Source organism: Rutilus rutilus (assembly GCF_951802725.1).
Source record: "Rutilus rutilus genome assembly, chromosome: 7".
Classification (NCBI taxonomy): domain Eukaryota; kingdom Metazoa; phylum Chordata; class Actinopteri; order Cypriniformes; family Leuciscidae; genus Rutilus; species Rutilus rutilus.
In genome coordinates this window covers 32,745,109-32,762,041 of record NC_140221.1, presented here as the reverse complement: position 1 = coordinate 32,762,041, position 16,933 = coordinate 32,745,109, and positions in this window count along the sequence as shown.

The following is a 16,933-nucleotide window of genomic DNA, read 5'->3' as shown; positions in this document are numbered from 1 at the left end:
GGCCAGGCTCTATGTTAAACAAAACAAGCTAGCTCTGGAAACGATTGCATGGATGAGTACAATAGACTGTCAGAGTTAATCAAACTGTCTGCATCCTCAGATATGACTGCCAGATACAGCTAATTGTTGTTTTTATGCTCAGTCTGTGTTGTTTTGAGAAGAATCCCATAGGCATGCTTTTCGTATTTGTTTCAATTTGGTTATGGTATGAAATGCTACCTCTTACAAATCTCTTATGTTCCAGCTGTCAAACTGATTTCACAGAGTTGGTCTTGGTTGATGGCATATCCATATACCAACTATACACCGCCAAATATATTGCACGGTCGCTGCTGACAGAGCGGTTTTAATAATGACAGATGTTGTGATTTTTTTTGTGAGGTTTAAGGCTGGAAATGGTTCTTCACCTTTCAACATTTGTGTGCTCTGAAAATTACATTTAAATAGTCCTTGTTTGTGGTCTAGCTTAGCGCACTTGCCTTTCATAAAACAGCATTATGGCACAATGACTCATCTTTTCAGGTAACAATAAACCACATCAACCGATCAATTAAAATGTTAAATCATTCAGTGAAACAAGATTGATTGGTGCGATGTTCAAACACAGAACTATTGTTAAAATGCCAATAAATGCAGAGTTCCTGTTAACACCGGTAATGAATAAAAAGATAATTACTTTGGCGTGTATCTCAATAGAAAAAAAACACATAAAAGAATGAAAAATGCAGGAATAATACCAAAACCAATCTTTGGACATATGGTTTTAGAAAATGAACTAGTATTGCAAAATGTATTTCAGATGTGGTTTCATCCCTGTCATAGTCAAAGCAGCTGTCTTCAAAAGCCTGGAAAGAGTCAGGATGCAACTTTGCCTTATTAGGAAACAATCTATGATTAAAACTCTCTCTCTCTCTCTCTCTTTCCAAAGGTCAGACAACACCTTCTGCTTTTAATTAGAGGTTTGCATACTTTCAGTGGGGTTTATTGGAGTTTACGATAGTAAAACATCAGTGAGACGAGTTTGAATAATAATGAAAGCTATGAAAATATGGACAAACATCATTTTGATCAAGAGAAAAGTGTGGGCAAATAAATTAGATGCACAATCCACATAACAGGTGGCATACAAAAAGCTTGACACACCATACATTTGAATACACATCAGTTACATCCATTATAAGTGCTACATTCCAGGTTAATTTCTGCTATTTTTTCGAGTTCTTGTAACAATGCTTACTTATAATACTTATACTCAGGCGCTAAGTGGGCGAGACTAATGCACAAGTGGTAATCCCATTGGCTAGTGCTCGCCTTTCACCATCAGTGTTTTGATTTCAGCAAATCATTTTGGATAAGTGCAAACTACTTGATAAACATTCATAGTGTCAGACACACAGCTGAGATCTATTCAAGGGGGTATTTCCAGAAAGCAGGTTATGTGACATACCCGGGTAAGTTTACTCAGAGTAAACGGATAACCTCGACTTTCAGTTCCAAAAAATGAGGTATCTTTCAGGGTAAGTAGCAACTTACTCTCTGAACATAGAGGTTCAGAGGTTCTGTTCAAGGGTTAGTTTGTTTCAGAGGTATTCAGAGCATGATGAGGCTCCAGTGAGCATAACATATTTCACAGTATTATTATTATTAACATAACATAAAGCAATGTTATTTTACAATTTATTTATTTTATTCTCTTCTCACACATCATAGATTCATTTGATGATTCATTTGAATGAAAATACGTTTTTAAATATGAAAATAAGAATAACATTTTCTGTATAATGTATTTCTACCAAAAAAAAAGCATATGTTATACATCTCACAACAAGTGTGGAAGTAAATAGCTAAACAAACAAACAAAACTTATACAGCCATATTATCTTTGAAAGCTCAGACTGTTTTTTTAGGTCAATCCATCTCTTCTTTTTAATTGATATATTTATCAAACAAACAATATAATTCTAAAAGATAAGATTAAAAAAGATTACAAAACCGCCCAATAGGTGGCGATATGCACTAAGAATGCAAATCGACATTAAACTAAAGAAGGATGAAAGAAGTATGGCCAAACACATATGGTGGGTCCCAATTCACATACTATCCGTCCTAAATAGTATTTGAAAATAGAATTAGTTTGTCCCAAATCGTAGTATGTTCAAATTAGTATTACAAAGATACCAGGATGGTCTACTTTTTCCAGTTCGAATCCGAAGTGCAGATCCGTGCACACTCTAACGCCTGATACTGCCCACAACCCACTGCGCATTGGACGAGGATTCGTCGTTCATCGTTTTTGCCGATTGTGCGAGTCTGACGGTTAAGTAAAGAGGTTTAGATAAAGGGGTATCTAACCTGACAAAATTGATTTATTCAATGTTATGCACATTATATTATATTGAAAGACTCACGACTGACAGATCAACGTGCTACACCATTTCTCTCCGAAACGGTAAGAAATTCAATTCAATTTGTGGAGGATTTCATCTGTGACAAGATGATTGACAGGGCAGTTTAAACAGTGATAGGATGCACGTTACTAAGCAACATCGCATACATCCCTACTACTGTATATAGTAGGCGAAAAACAGTATGTGACAAAAGAGTAGGCAAAAAGTAGCCGGAACTACTTCTTCCAACGAGATTCTGAAGTGTGCAAATGTTTATCCCATGAGGCCACGGGAGAGGATTTGTGAATGGGGGTGACGTGACGCAACTGACGCTGATAGGTCACATGATATATGCAACATGGTGAATGTAGTACACCCAGATTACATTAAATACAACATTCATATATAGATTCTCCAGGTTGACTGAATTTAGGCCCTACTCCAGACCGCGGTTGTGGAATCTGAATACCTCAGCAAGGTTTGGGTTAATCAACCGAGAGTTCAGGGTATAAGTGACGGTAAGTTAACCTTTCTTTCTGGAATACCCCCCCACCCCCAGCTGGTGGAATTTAAAACTAACAAATGAAAATGTAAGAAAAAAAAAAAAAGAAAAAAAAAATCATTTCAGGTTGTTCCTACACCTCTTCTTGAATTGCATCTATTTACAAAACCAAAATGATACTTAAAAGGAATTTTCATGAGATGATGCTCGTTTAGATTCCTTAAACATATTATGTTATGATTACTCTGTAAAATGCTTGCATCAAAGTATGTTAAGGTGCTTTGCATCTCTCAGTCACCTCTAGCCCGTTTTGTCTCTTGACTCCTCTCTTACTTGCATAGGAATTTGCTTCATAATGTCCAGGAATAGATAACAAGCAACCTCTTGATTAAATAAATGCTGATAAAGCTGGAAAAAAGCCTCTGTACTTTTTGAAGGCATAATATAAACTGTAAGTGCTACTTATCTTCATGCAGTGGCCAAGACAGATCTAACATAGCGCTCTGGCGCAACTTGGGAGGTCTGGTCTTTCCAGCAAGTCTGATATTTGATGAGTGGACACACTCATCTGACCTGGCTGAATTCCTGTAGTTCTAGATGTTGAGATTTTGCTCATGCCTTGGTACAGCTGACCTGACTGGAGAGAAAAAAAAAAGTTTTCCCCTGAGTATATCATTTAAACTTTTAGGACAACACTTTGACATATTTGTTAAATCAAATTATGTAGACAATCTTTGGTGGCTGGAACCTAGGAACAGATTAGCAATAATAGTTTTGTGGTGAAGCAAAGGCAAACAACCCATGGCAAGTGAATATAAGGACATTTTAATTGTTAAATATTAATGCAACTCACTAAAATATTTGCAACATTGTCATTCATCCCAAATATATGCAAGTGAACAATATCTGAATCAATCACTTTTATGTTAAACTTTTATTATTGCTTGATAGTAATGAAATATCCATGATTTGTTGCTGATGTTTATAACTTTGAATTAAAATGCAGCTTAGTGGTCTAGCTTTCAAAAACAGATTAGACATCACATCACTCTTTACTTCTCAATGTAGGTCACCTAATAATATAAGAAACCCAAGAGCATAAAATGAAATAAGTAAACATCTCAATCTTACAATCCAACATTCAAAAGTGCATTGATACTTAAAAACGAAATGCCTAATTTATAAAATCAACTTAAACCTAATAGTTTGTGGAAAAATATATATTTAATTTTGTTTTCAGTCTTTCATAATGTTCCATTATTTGTTACAGCTCTCATGAAGGCCTCTAGTCTCTCGTTGCTGGAAAAAAGGACGCAATTTGGCAAACCCAGGGTTTTATTTAACAGGTTCCTGTGTACTGACGTAGAGTTTGCAATAGAACGAGAGAAAAAAAAAGAAAAGAAAAAAGAAATGTATTCAGTGCAGGAGTTTCAGTTGAAAGTTCAGTGTTCTGTGCTGCTATTGTTGGATTCCTTTGGGTATAGCAAGACCCTAAAGGGAACATGAATGTAAAAGTAATTTACAGCCTGAAACGCTCGCCTTTAAGCCTTCCAAAAACCAGACGAACCAAATGAAGGTTAAGGGTTGAACTTTCTTGAAATTAGCCATAAACATTACATTGAGTAATGAAGTGTTAAGTGACCAGGGAAATTAAAATGGTAGCATTACTGTAGAGAAATAAATGTACAGGTTAGCTGAGTGTTTTACTGAAACAAACATGTCGCACTAAAGCTTTCAGCCTCAGGGAAATGTTCAGTAATTGTACATTACATATATGCCATATAATTTATGGTTCACGAGAACAAAACGTGATCACACAAAAGCGACTTTATAGTGGTTTAAATATAACAGACGTACTTGCTGTTCTCTCTAATTTTCTTCTGGCTTCAAGGTGTCTAAGATGAACAGAAATGTGCAAAGCTTTCCAGACCCCTCACACTCTGAGAAGACGGGGTGCTGAGAGAGACGGGGGACTGAAAGATTGTAGGGGTGGGGGTGTGGGAGGACAGGGTTTGCCAGCTAAGCAGCTCAGGCAGCTATTGTTGGTGCACCTGGCCACAAGACTCATTTCTAATTTATAAAGCGCCTCCCAGATCTGCCAAGGGGAGCTTACTCCTGAGGCACCTCAGACCACTATTGTTTATTATTCTCCCCCAGCTCCCACTTACAACTGACGGCAGAACGTTGACCAGAAACACACTTGTGGCTCGATTTTTCATTTTAGTGTGGAGCTTGGGAGGTGAGTCATGGTTAGAATGCGTTTTATACCAGGCATATACAGCACCCACATTTATTCATATTGTAAACACACTTAACCCACTCGGACTCCAGCACACACCGAGCCATAAATGTACATGCACAAACTGCTCATTCCATCATTCAATCATCATTAGTTTGTGTGTGTAGTGCCGGTAAAGTATACAGCGCATTCTCAAGAATCACTATAGTAATGTTCAGATTTTTATTTTTTTTTGGTGAAAAATGATAGACAGATCCTTTTAGAAAAAACTTTTACTTTGTAAATTTCCTTTTTTCTTTTTCTTTTTCTTTTTTGGTTAGAGGACTTTTTTTGTATCTTTGTAACTGAAAAAAATATTCATAACTGAATGGTGCCCAGATTAATTTCTGCAATTTAAAGGGATAGTTCACCCAAAAATAAAACTTCTATCGTCATTTATACTCACCTTCAAGTTGTTCCAAACCTGTATGAATTTCTTTCTTCTGCTGAACACAAAAGAAGATATTCTGAAGAATATTGGTATCCAAACATTTGATGGGGCCCATTGACTCCCAAAGTATGGGATACCGTGGAAGTCAATGGGGTCCATGGTTGCTGACATTCTTCAAAATGTCTTCTGGTCTGTTTAAAATATATTTTTTGCTGATATGAAATGTAACTACTATAAGATTTAATGCATTATTAAAGGGATACTCCACTTTTTTCGGAAATATGCTCATTTTACAACTCCCCCAGAGTTAAACAGTTGAGTTTTACCGTTTTAGAATCCATTCAGCCGAACTCCGGGTCTGACGGTACCACTTTTAGCATAGCTTAGCATAGATCATTGATTCAGACGAGTCCAGTAGCATTTCTTTCAAAATGACCAAAGAGTTTCAATATTTTTCCTATTTAAAACTTGACTCTTCTGTAGTTAAACCGTGTACTAAGATCGACGGAAAATGAAAAGTTGCGATTTTCTAAGCCTATATGGCTAGGAACTACTCTCATTCCGACGTAATAATCAAGGAACTGTGCGGCCGTACCATGGGTGCAGCAGGCGTAATGATATGACACAGCGCCTAAAAATAGTCCCCAGCTCGGTAACTTCTTCCAACGTGACCGGGACTAAGTTTGTCTAACCTATTAGACCTATTTTCAGGCGCTGCGTCATATCACTACGCCTGCTGCACCCATGTTACGGCCGCAGAGTTCCTTGATTATTACGCCGGAATGAGAGTAGTTCCTAGCCATATAGGCTTAGAAAATCGCAAATTTTCATTTTCCGTCGATCTTAGTACACGGTTTAACTACAGAAGAGTCAAGTTTTAAATAGGAAAAATATTGAAACTCTTTGGTCATTTTGAAAGAAATGCTACTGGACTCGTCTGAATCAATGATCTGTGCTAAGCTATGCTAAAAGTGGTACCGTCAGACCCGGAGTTCGGCTGAATGGATTCTAAAACGGTAAAACTCATCTGTTTAACTCTGGGGGAGTTGTAAAATGAGCATATTTCCGAAAAAAGTGGAGTATCCCTTAAAGTTTCACATGGTCTTTCTATCTTTGCAAAATGTCAATTTAAAGGAACAGTTTACAAAAAATAAATAAAAATAAAAATCATAATTTCTTTCATGTTTAACATTAATTTACTTGTTCTAAACCTGTATGACTTTTTTCATTATTATAATTTTTTTTTTTTCATGGAACTCAAAAGGAGATAATTTGAAGTAAATGGTGACCATGAGAAAAATGATTAAAAAAAAAATGCCCCAATGACAACACAAAAAAAAAGAAAAGAAAAAAAAGAAAATTGAGAGTTACAGAGGAGGGGATATACATTTAAATGGACCTTTTTCAATTGAAATTTTGGTCTGTACTCACACAACGCTACAATTTTGGTTAGTTTGACTTGTTTTTGTCATACTTGTAGCTTGACAGCCCCTAGTAATTTAACACATAATTTGATCAAAAATAACAGTATGACCTTTAACATCTCTATTTGATTAGAAGAAAGTATGTCATACAGGTTTAAAATGACGTGATGTTAACTTACATGATGGCAGAATGTTGATTTTTGGGCAAACTTTATCTCTACAAGGTCAGCTTTTTTTTCTTTTTCTAAATTTCTCCTCTTCTCTTACTTTTGTATATGCAAAGTTACAGTATTCTGGATCCAGAACACACTAAAACAGAATTTCTGAACACACATCTTATGTGAAGCACCGCAAAAAAATTGCATTCTCATTAAAGAATGGACTGAGATTAGATTCAAGCTAATGAGCTCCAACTAGAGTCATACCTGTGTTTTTCTCCTGGACAATGTGTCTTTGTGCTCGACTTGGAGATGGAGGACTATCATCTTTCCAAGTGCCTATGGCAGTGGTTCTCAAACTTTGTCAGCGCAAGGCCCCCTTTGTGTAGGGTGCATCACTTTGGGGCCCCCCAAAGACAATTCATGACACAAAACAGCCTCAAACTTACCATTTTAATTAAAGCAAAAGCATATTAAATTATACAATGCTGGAACATCAATAATGTTGCCTTAGGCTATTTCTCTGATGCTTGATTATAGTTCTATATTTCATAAAATGGAACAAATGGTCATAAAACTGTTTTGACAGTTAGAAATGGTCTTGCGCTGAAATTTTTTGTTTTGGAAAAGTGCAACAAAACGACGGTAACGATTTTTCTTTTTACCACCGCGGTGTTAAATGGCCAACCACCGACAGATATGCAGAATGTTATGCAGAAATGAACAATGCCGAAATTACGTTTTAAATGTGATTCAAACTTTAAAAGTGAAATTAAAATAGAAATTAGCCTACATGAGATTTTGTAAGCCAGACCATTTTGAAAGTAAGCCTTAATTATATTTCCCCACAAAGATAGGCCTAGCTAAATGTTTCGTATATCCCGCTGCTCTGCGCTTTGAGATGACTGTGGGACACGACCAGGACAGAGCCCATCTCTTGTCATAATATCTTTGTGTTTTCTTCCAATGTTACAAAGCAATGAACACTGATTCTAAAAGGTCAGAAGAGCGAATTTTATCTCCCACACGAGATGCTGCTGTGCTGCCGAAGAAAACTAAACTGAATTAGGCTAACGTTACCTGCGTGTGTGAAATGCGCTATACAAATAACTTTACGTGCCTTATACCGTGTCCAACAAGCACAAAAAAGATTTGTTGGACGTGAGATAAAGATTGAAACTAACGAGATAGTGTTTTTCTCCTTTGCCATAGTAAAGGACGCGAATACAGGGATTAAAAGTTAACGAAAGAAAGTAGGCTAATCCCCTCTGAAAGGAGACGTGAGTTACGATTTGGGAAAAGAAACAAGACATTCCATGTCCATAGGAACAGGCTAATTCATGGAATAGGTTACTGTTCAATTTGTGGAAAATCGCAAAACAGAATAAGCCAACACATGGCTTAGCATATGGGCTCTCACGTAGGCCTTAGTTACCTCTCTCTCATTCGGCAGAATCCAAATGTTTCCATGGTAGCGATGTAACATTTGGTTGCTAAACCATTTCTTTTGTAAACAAAACGTTGTAGGATACTTCACCCGTGTCCTGATATCCACGTAAACTAGCATTCACAGGCACAAAAAAATATATTTTTTGGCTTACCACTGCCAGTGGAAGCCTACTCGGCCACCGTGATAGGCCAGTTATCACGCTGACCGATACCCTTAACAAAAGTGAATCATTTTGAACATTAATGCACTATTCACAGTAAATGCAGATAAATATCGAACATTTAATTTACATATTTGTAATTAAAACATATTTTAAATAATAATTTTCTAGAACTTCTGTGCGCCCCCTGGCGCCACCTGGCGGCCCCCAGTTTGAGAACCACTGGCCTATGACTAGTCAAACGGAGAGAGAAAGAGAGAGACTGAGGAAAGAGATCCATCTCAGAAGACCTTTTTTTTTTTCTAAATTTGACAGAACGTTACCTTACTTTAAAAAAAAGAGAAGAAAGAAAGTAAAAAACAGAGGGAAAGCAACATATAATGCTAGGAAGATAAAGTTATTTTATCTGTTGGAGAATCAGTTTTCCTGAAGTTTGCCAAAACTCTCATAATCGTGCCTGTCTCACGTCTCCCCCTGTTGGAGAAAAGTGGATAATGACATTATAGCCTTTCACCAGATCACAGAATGTAAAAAAAAAAAAAAAAAAAAACGTTTCTGAAGCTAGACATTCGCCTTTGTTAAATTTGTTGCTATTTGATTTCATTCTTCTGCCTGTTTATGTATGTAAAGGAGAAAAACACATAAATTCATGAGTTCCCTTGATCAAATAATCATAGGGCAAAAATGTAGTCTATAGAAATTTTTTTTGACGTGCTGTCCATTGGTAAAGTTTGTTCTTAAATTCAGGGCGAGCTTTTGGATCATAAACTTCATTAAAAGACACCAGCAGTGACATGCTCATGCTGCGCTGAAAATGTATCTATTTACTTTATGCACTAGCAATTTAACCCTCTATGGAATGTATGCATGTATGTATGTATTGCATATTAATAGATCCAATAACAAATAAATATTTGGGAAGTGCTGCTATACCAGCCCGTTCTCATCCCAAGGCGTCATATACTGACGCTTTTGACATTTCGTCTACATCTAACGCACATGGCACCCTTTAGCGTCAATATGAGACGCAGATAGATATGGGCCAGAAGGCGCCTCCTAGCGGTCTAACCCTAACCCTACCCAGACCTAAACCTACCCATAACTGAGCAAAGCTATCTGCGTCTCATATTGACGCTAAAGGGTGCCATGTGCGTTGGATGTAGACGAAATGTCAAAAGCGTCAGTATATGACGCCCTAGGATGAGAATGCGAATGCGTTGGCTATACTCTGTACCTGTAACTTTCATTTATATATATATATATATATATATATTTTTTTTTTTTTTTTTATATCAGTTTCACTAATTAAATTAATGTTTTGTTATATTCATGAAACGTCCACAAATAAATTCTGTTTTAGAAAATATGAATGTTGTCATTAGACAATTCATAAGCCAAAATTACTATAATGCATTTCCTAAAAACTTTGCTTTATTGCTATATGACAACGTTTATATTTTCTAAAACAGAATTTACTGAAACTAATGTATATAAAATCTATCTGTGAACAGAAACATCTATTTAACTCAGTGATGCATCAAAACAACTTTCTACAGGCCCATGATGTTAATTGCAGATACATATTCATGCTTACTGTTTTTCACCATATACTGTTGTAAACTGTATTCAAGGGTCAGCCGGGCCTGAAACAAACTTGAAACCTAAACTTTTTCATTCATTTTTACTTTGGAAAAGAAAATTGTCTTCTCTGGCACGGCAGGCAAGGTAGTCATTGTTCACTATGATTCACTTACTGTGAGCTCCAGTGTGAAAGGAGGTGAGACGTTGTTGGACATTTACACCCCAACCCGATACTCCATCTGGGAGGAAGATGAGGACTTCTCGTATGTGATGAAGAGAGATTCCAAGACTAACAGCACAGTCACTGGCTCTTCTCCATCCCTCTGGGCAAGGCTGGCTCCCATCATGCACTTCTCTGCCAGAACCTCATTGGCTCTGACCGCCTTCTCTAATTGCAAGCACCACACATTCCCAGAATGCCTCACTCACAGTTTTCCAGCTTATATTCCCTCCCACCAGATTTTGTTTAAATGGAGTCAGACTAGAAATGTGGTTTAGGGAATGAAAGAGTATGGAATGAAGTGTGAAGAGGGAAGCCCAAATACTCGTAATCCACAATAACTACAACCTTCCTTCCAGTTTTGCTGCTCTCAGCCGCTGACTCCCTTCTGAAAAAATATGTTTTAAAAACAATTTTTTATAACTTTCTGTAGTCAATCAATATTTTCCAGACCACCACAAGAGGGAGACAAAATCATTTGAAACAGCCTAATTTGGTGTTAAGAGAATTTTTAAATCCTTAACCATTTACAGTTCCCAAGGGATACATTTTAATAGAGGCATTACAATGAACATGTGTAAATGGACCTTGATTTCTTTATGCATATCCTACCTCCATCATAAACAGCACAGCCCCTTGTGTGTAGTTTGATGGATGCTGTATTTGCTCTCGGGCACATTGATCTGTGGGTGTTTGTGGGCAGATTGTATGAATATCCCTAGCCCTCTCTGCCTACAGTGTTCTCAAATCTCTTATGTTCTTTTTAAGTTGACAGACAATGATGCGAGATAGGCTACTGCTATAAGAAAATAATGTATAGTTTGTCTGTGCACTAATTCACTGTTTGATGTATTTGCAACAATACAAGCTATTAATAAGGCTAGGGGAGGATTTGTGCCTCATTTGCTGGCTCAACAAGAATTTTTACTATTTAAAACAAATAGGTCGCCTATCTCACTCTCTGTTGCATAGCAATAATAAAAGTAGAGCATGTGAGGAAATGCCTCGAATATATATTTTTTAAATGCAGCATAGATCCCCTCCCAATATAGCTTAAGGGAATATTCCAGTTCAATACAAGTTCAATTGACAACTGTTACAGTTAGGCATTTCCAATGAAAGTAAATAGGGCCAATTTTACGAAAGCACTTACATTAATTATTCCATTAAAGCTAGTATTATTTGAGCTAAAGTTGTTCTTCAATTATATGGTATATGGTCATTTTATATGATTAGATGGAGGCAGAAATGAATGCGAGCTTGCGCTTGCGGGCGATTGTAAGAAAGGGGCGGGGTTTAACTGGACTAAATTATTTGAGAAGTCTGGCATTCGTCACCAGAGAGAAGCCTGTCGTTTTGCTGGAATGTCAAATTATGAAATTTTGATTAAAAATTGCAAGGTCAATAAAAAAAAAAACATATGCATGAATGGACCATTCATCACAATAGATCAATAGCATGCATTTAGAAAATAGACAGGGTGAAATTTCATTTCATGCTGGTTTTAGGGTATGCATTTACATCACTTTCCCGCTGGGACATGCCTCCTCAGCCCAACTGAGTGGCAAAACTTCCTGACTTTTATAGAGGAAACTGTAGCAGTGCTTCGCCTGTGCTTCACCCCAATATAGTCCCAAGTCAATATCTGCCTAGGAAATCGCCTAGTCTTAATCTGCATTGCTATTTGCACTCGTTGTGAATACGCAGGCAACAAGAAGTAATTTGTTTTTTATATTTTTTATTCTGTATCACTTTTACTCATGACATGCTAGCTGGCAACAAAGGATTCCATTCATTATGCTAAGCTAAGCTAGCGGTAGCGCTTCCAAACTAAAGCAATGCATGCACTGAGACAAAAATGCGTTTGCCCACCTATCTAAATGTAGGAAAGACGGTAAATAAGCCCTATTTCAAAAAACGGTGGAGTGTTCCTTTAAAGAAATCATACTAAAAGTATACATTTGAACAAACCCACAGTATTTGCAAGTAATGGCTGAATAATTTTGTGCAACACATACTATATTTAATTTCACTGCCATACTTGGTCACCAGACTTGATAAAAAGAGTTACTGAAGTACAAACAAAGTGCAATATAACTGTATGTGTACAATACATAATATATATTTGCTTACCTGTCTATTAAAACACATGCAGTCTCTGTCAAGCCCAAGTTTTTCGCGAAGCTCTCTCCATCTCGAAAATGCCACGCCGATATTGATCCTTGTTTTATTTTGTTTTATTTCTCTGTTTGTCCCTGTTATGTCCTTAAAGCCTGCTTGCCTCAGTTAATCTAGGTTTACGTTTTTTTTTATTTCTGTACTCGCCAATCAATAATCGTGAACCACGATGACTGAACGACACAACAGCGGCGTGCGAGACACTGTATCATATATATACACATAGATTCGTAATTAGCAACTTACGTATAGCGTCCCATTGAAACGGCCGCTAATGAGGAATCTATACAGTATGTAATCTATGGTTTCTACAAGCAGGAACCGAGGATAACGCGGATATTACGTCATTGATATGCGACAATGACAAGGGACGAGCCATTATTTAAAACTGGAATTTCTCTGGATTTACAAATACTTGGGAACTTTTGGGACAATGTAAGTACACAACTGCATGAAATATCACACTGTGCAAGTGGTTTTTGAATATTTTATAACAAAAATCTTACATATTGTACTTTTAATGCTTTAGCTGCTATAGTCAACACTATAAATACAAGGTAGATCTAAATCCGAATGATTACATCATTGTTATATATCATCATATTGAAATTAAAGTGACGATGCCATTAATTGATATTCTGGTTGTTTCAATATATTTTGTAGAATTTTTAAAGTTATCTGGAACTGTTAGCATCAAAACTTGCTAAACAGTCTCTCTTTTTTTAGCACGTTTTATCAATGGGATCCTATGGAGACCAGAACAGGACAGCATCAAAACGTAAGTTAGAATCCATAATGGCGGCACTCATTGTTTGCAGAAAAAGGTGGATAGGTGTCTTCGACTTGAAGCGACTGTATAATGTCACTACATTTTTGTAGTAAAATGCACTCACCTTGTAAGTTCCTATAACTGTAACCCTCATTTTTGCATTTTACAAAAAAAGGAGGAACAAGGAAATACATTTTTGTAGTAATCAACATTATGCCACAAGTGCTGTCAATTGGTCTTACCTTGACCTCTGAACCAGAAGACTGAAGAATACAATAAAATGTCTAGAAGTGTTTACTCGATAAAAAGACAAAGGGAAATATGAATGCTCTTTTTTGACAGTAAGCACACAGGAATGTATATTAAATTAGCCTTGAACACTGGCACAGAGTGCTACAAGCTGTCCTTTACAACCCTCAGCATCACCATTGGTGGCACACAAGAGCTTGCAGCTGCATGAGTGACCTCAATTTCACAAGGGCCTGATTCTGCTACACTACTGGTGCACACTTGGAATGGTATCAGAGGAAGAAAAATCACATCTCCTCACATCATTTCCTTGGGCGTATTCATTCACCCTTACTATTTATCAAACTTTAAAAATGACTATGCACAGTGACTGACAGCCCAGCAGAATCAACCATGCATTGATAAGACATCTTACCTTTAAATTGAAAACGGAATTTATTTCACTTCAGGTTTCAGGTTGAGGCTGCCTTCATGTGCTTATCTTATAGCTTCTCTTATCCTGGCCTTGGGCGTTGGAAAGGAAATGGCAAAATTGGTCTTGAAGTGTCCGAAACCATTTCAAGCGTAACCAAGAGTGAGGTCTTGACACCTGTGGGTACATCGAATATGACATCACTGTGAATGTTTTAGCCTGAGGTTATAGCATTCACCGTTTTTATGTTTTAAATAAATAAAGTGCTTTTTATAATGGTTCTTGACTTTTCCACAGGTATATTCACGTGAGGCATTAGCAAGGTTTGGGGGGAAACATATTGGTCAATTATAGTGGGAATTTTCCATTCAGTGGAAAGCAGATCCAGTATGTTCTTCTGTAGTATAGAAACAACTTTGTGTCACATTCAGTTCAAAATGTCATAATTTCTTGAATGTGTCTTGATTCCTTTATTACTAAATCCTGCATTACATCCTGCCTTACAAAGCATGAAGGATAAAAATTGGATCAAATGCATTGCTGTTACAATCTTGACACACTGCATGTCCATCTTTATAGAACATTTCTCTAGTGGACTGATAGCCCATTAGTTCCCCCATCTCTCTCCTTTTTCTTTTCTCTTTATGTTTGTGTTGGGGGATTGGAGTTGCCTAAGGAAGAAGCTGTGACATTACTGTAGGTGACCTTGGTTCCCCGTCAGCCACAGCCGTATGGAAACTGGTATGAGTGTGTGCGTGCATGTGTGAAAATGTGTGTGTGCTCAGGCATAGAGCTGTGCAGTGGCTATGAAGCAGAACATTAGCTTAACTTTTGAGGTGCATTTGCCTAAAGCCTGAATGAAGGTGTAAACTTGGTTTTCTTTATTTTTTTCCTGTCTTCTGGAGAAAGCTGCAACCTGTGTGGCTGACTGTGTCATAACATAACTACTTTTAAAACTGACATAAATGCCTGTGTACAGAGTTCAGCATCTATATTGTCAGTAAGAAAAACCTCTATTTTTAGTACAGTAACAGGAAATTAAACTCATCCTAATCAACCTATTATGCCACAATATATCAAATACTGGCAATTATTGTGCCTTAATTTTGTTTGACTTCTTTACCAGAAAATATTATCTAAAATAAACAAATAAATGTAATAATAATTGACATTAAATAATATATATATATATATATATATATATATATATAATTGCTCAAAATTATCTAGAAATTCCTCTAAAACCAAATCAAACTGCATGGCATTTCATATGGGATTCAAAACCATTATGTCCTGGCATTTTCAGTATTACATATTATGTAAGATTAGCATGAAACTCATCCTTGTTAATTTATTATGCTACAATATAATAAATGCCAGCAAATCATTTATTTATTTATTTATTATTGTCATTTAATCATGCTTTATCATGCTTTAAAATATTAATACATTTAAATTGAATGAATGAATTATTGAATGAATGATTGAATGAATGATTGAACCAACCAACCAACCAACCAATATAGCAAAGCTATACAGTGGGTACGGAAAGTATTCAGACCCCCTTACATTTTTCACTCTTTGTTATATTGCAGCCATTTGCTAAAATCATTTAAGTTCATTTTTTTTTCCTCATTATTGTACACACAGCACCCCATATTGACAGAAAAACACAGAATTGTTGACATTGTTGCACATTTATTAAAAAAGAAAAACTGAAATATCACATGGTCCTAAGTATTCAGACCCTTTGCTCAGTATTTAGTAGAAGCACCCTTTTGATCTAATACAGCCATGAGTCTTTTTGGGAAAGATGCAACAAGTTATTCACACCTGGATTTGGGTATCCTCTGCCATTCCTCCTTGCAGATCCTCTCCAGTTCTGTCAGGTTGGATGGTAAACGTTGGTGGACAGCCATTTTCAGGTCTCTCCAGAGATGCTCAATTGGGTTTAAGTCAGGGCTCTGGCTGGGCCATTCAAGAACAGTCACGGAGTTGTTGTGTAGCCACTCCTTCGTTATTTTAGCTGTGTGCTTAGGGTCATTGTCTTGATGGAAGGTGAACCTTCGGCCCAGTCTGAGGTCCAGAGCACTCTGGAGAAGGTTTTCGTCCAGGATATATCTGTACTTGGGATATTCATCTTTCCCTCGATTGCAACCAGTCGTCCTGTCCCTGCAGCTGAAAAACACCCCCACAGCATGATGCTGCCACCACCATGCTTCACTGTTGAGACTGTATTGGACAGGTGATGAGCAGTGCCTGGTTTTCTCCACACATACCGCTTAGAATTAAGGCCAAAAAGTTATATCTTGGTCTCATCAGACCAGAGAATCTTATTTATCACCATCTTGGAGTCCTTCAGGTGTGCTTTCATGTGTCTTGCACTGAGGAGAGGCTTCCGTCGGGCCACTCTGCCATAAAGCCCCGACTGGTGGATGGCTGCAGTGATGGTTGACTTACTACAACTTTCTCCCATCTCCCGACTGCATCTCTGGAGCTCAGCCACAGTGATCTTCGGGGTTGTTCTTTACCTCTCTCACCAAGGCTCTTCTCCCCCGATAGCTCAGTTTGGCCGGACGGCCAGCTCTAGGATAGGTTCTGGTCGTCCCAAATGTCTTCCATTTAAGGATTATGGAGGCCACTGTGCTCTTAGGAACCTTAAGTGCAGCAGAATTTTTTTTGTAACCTTGGCCAGATCTGTGCCTTGCCACAATTCTGTCTCTGAGCTCTTCAGGCAGTTCCTTTGACCTCATGATTCTCATTTGCTCTGACAT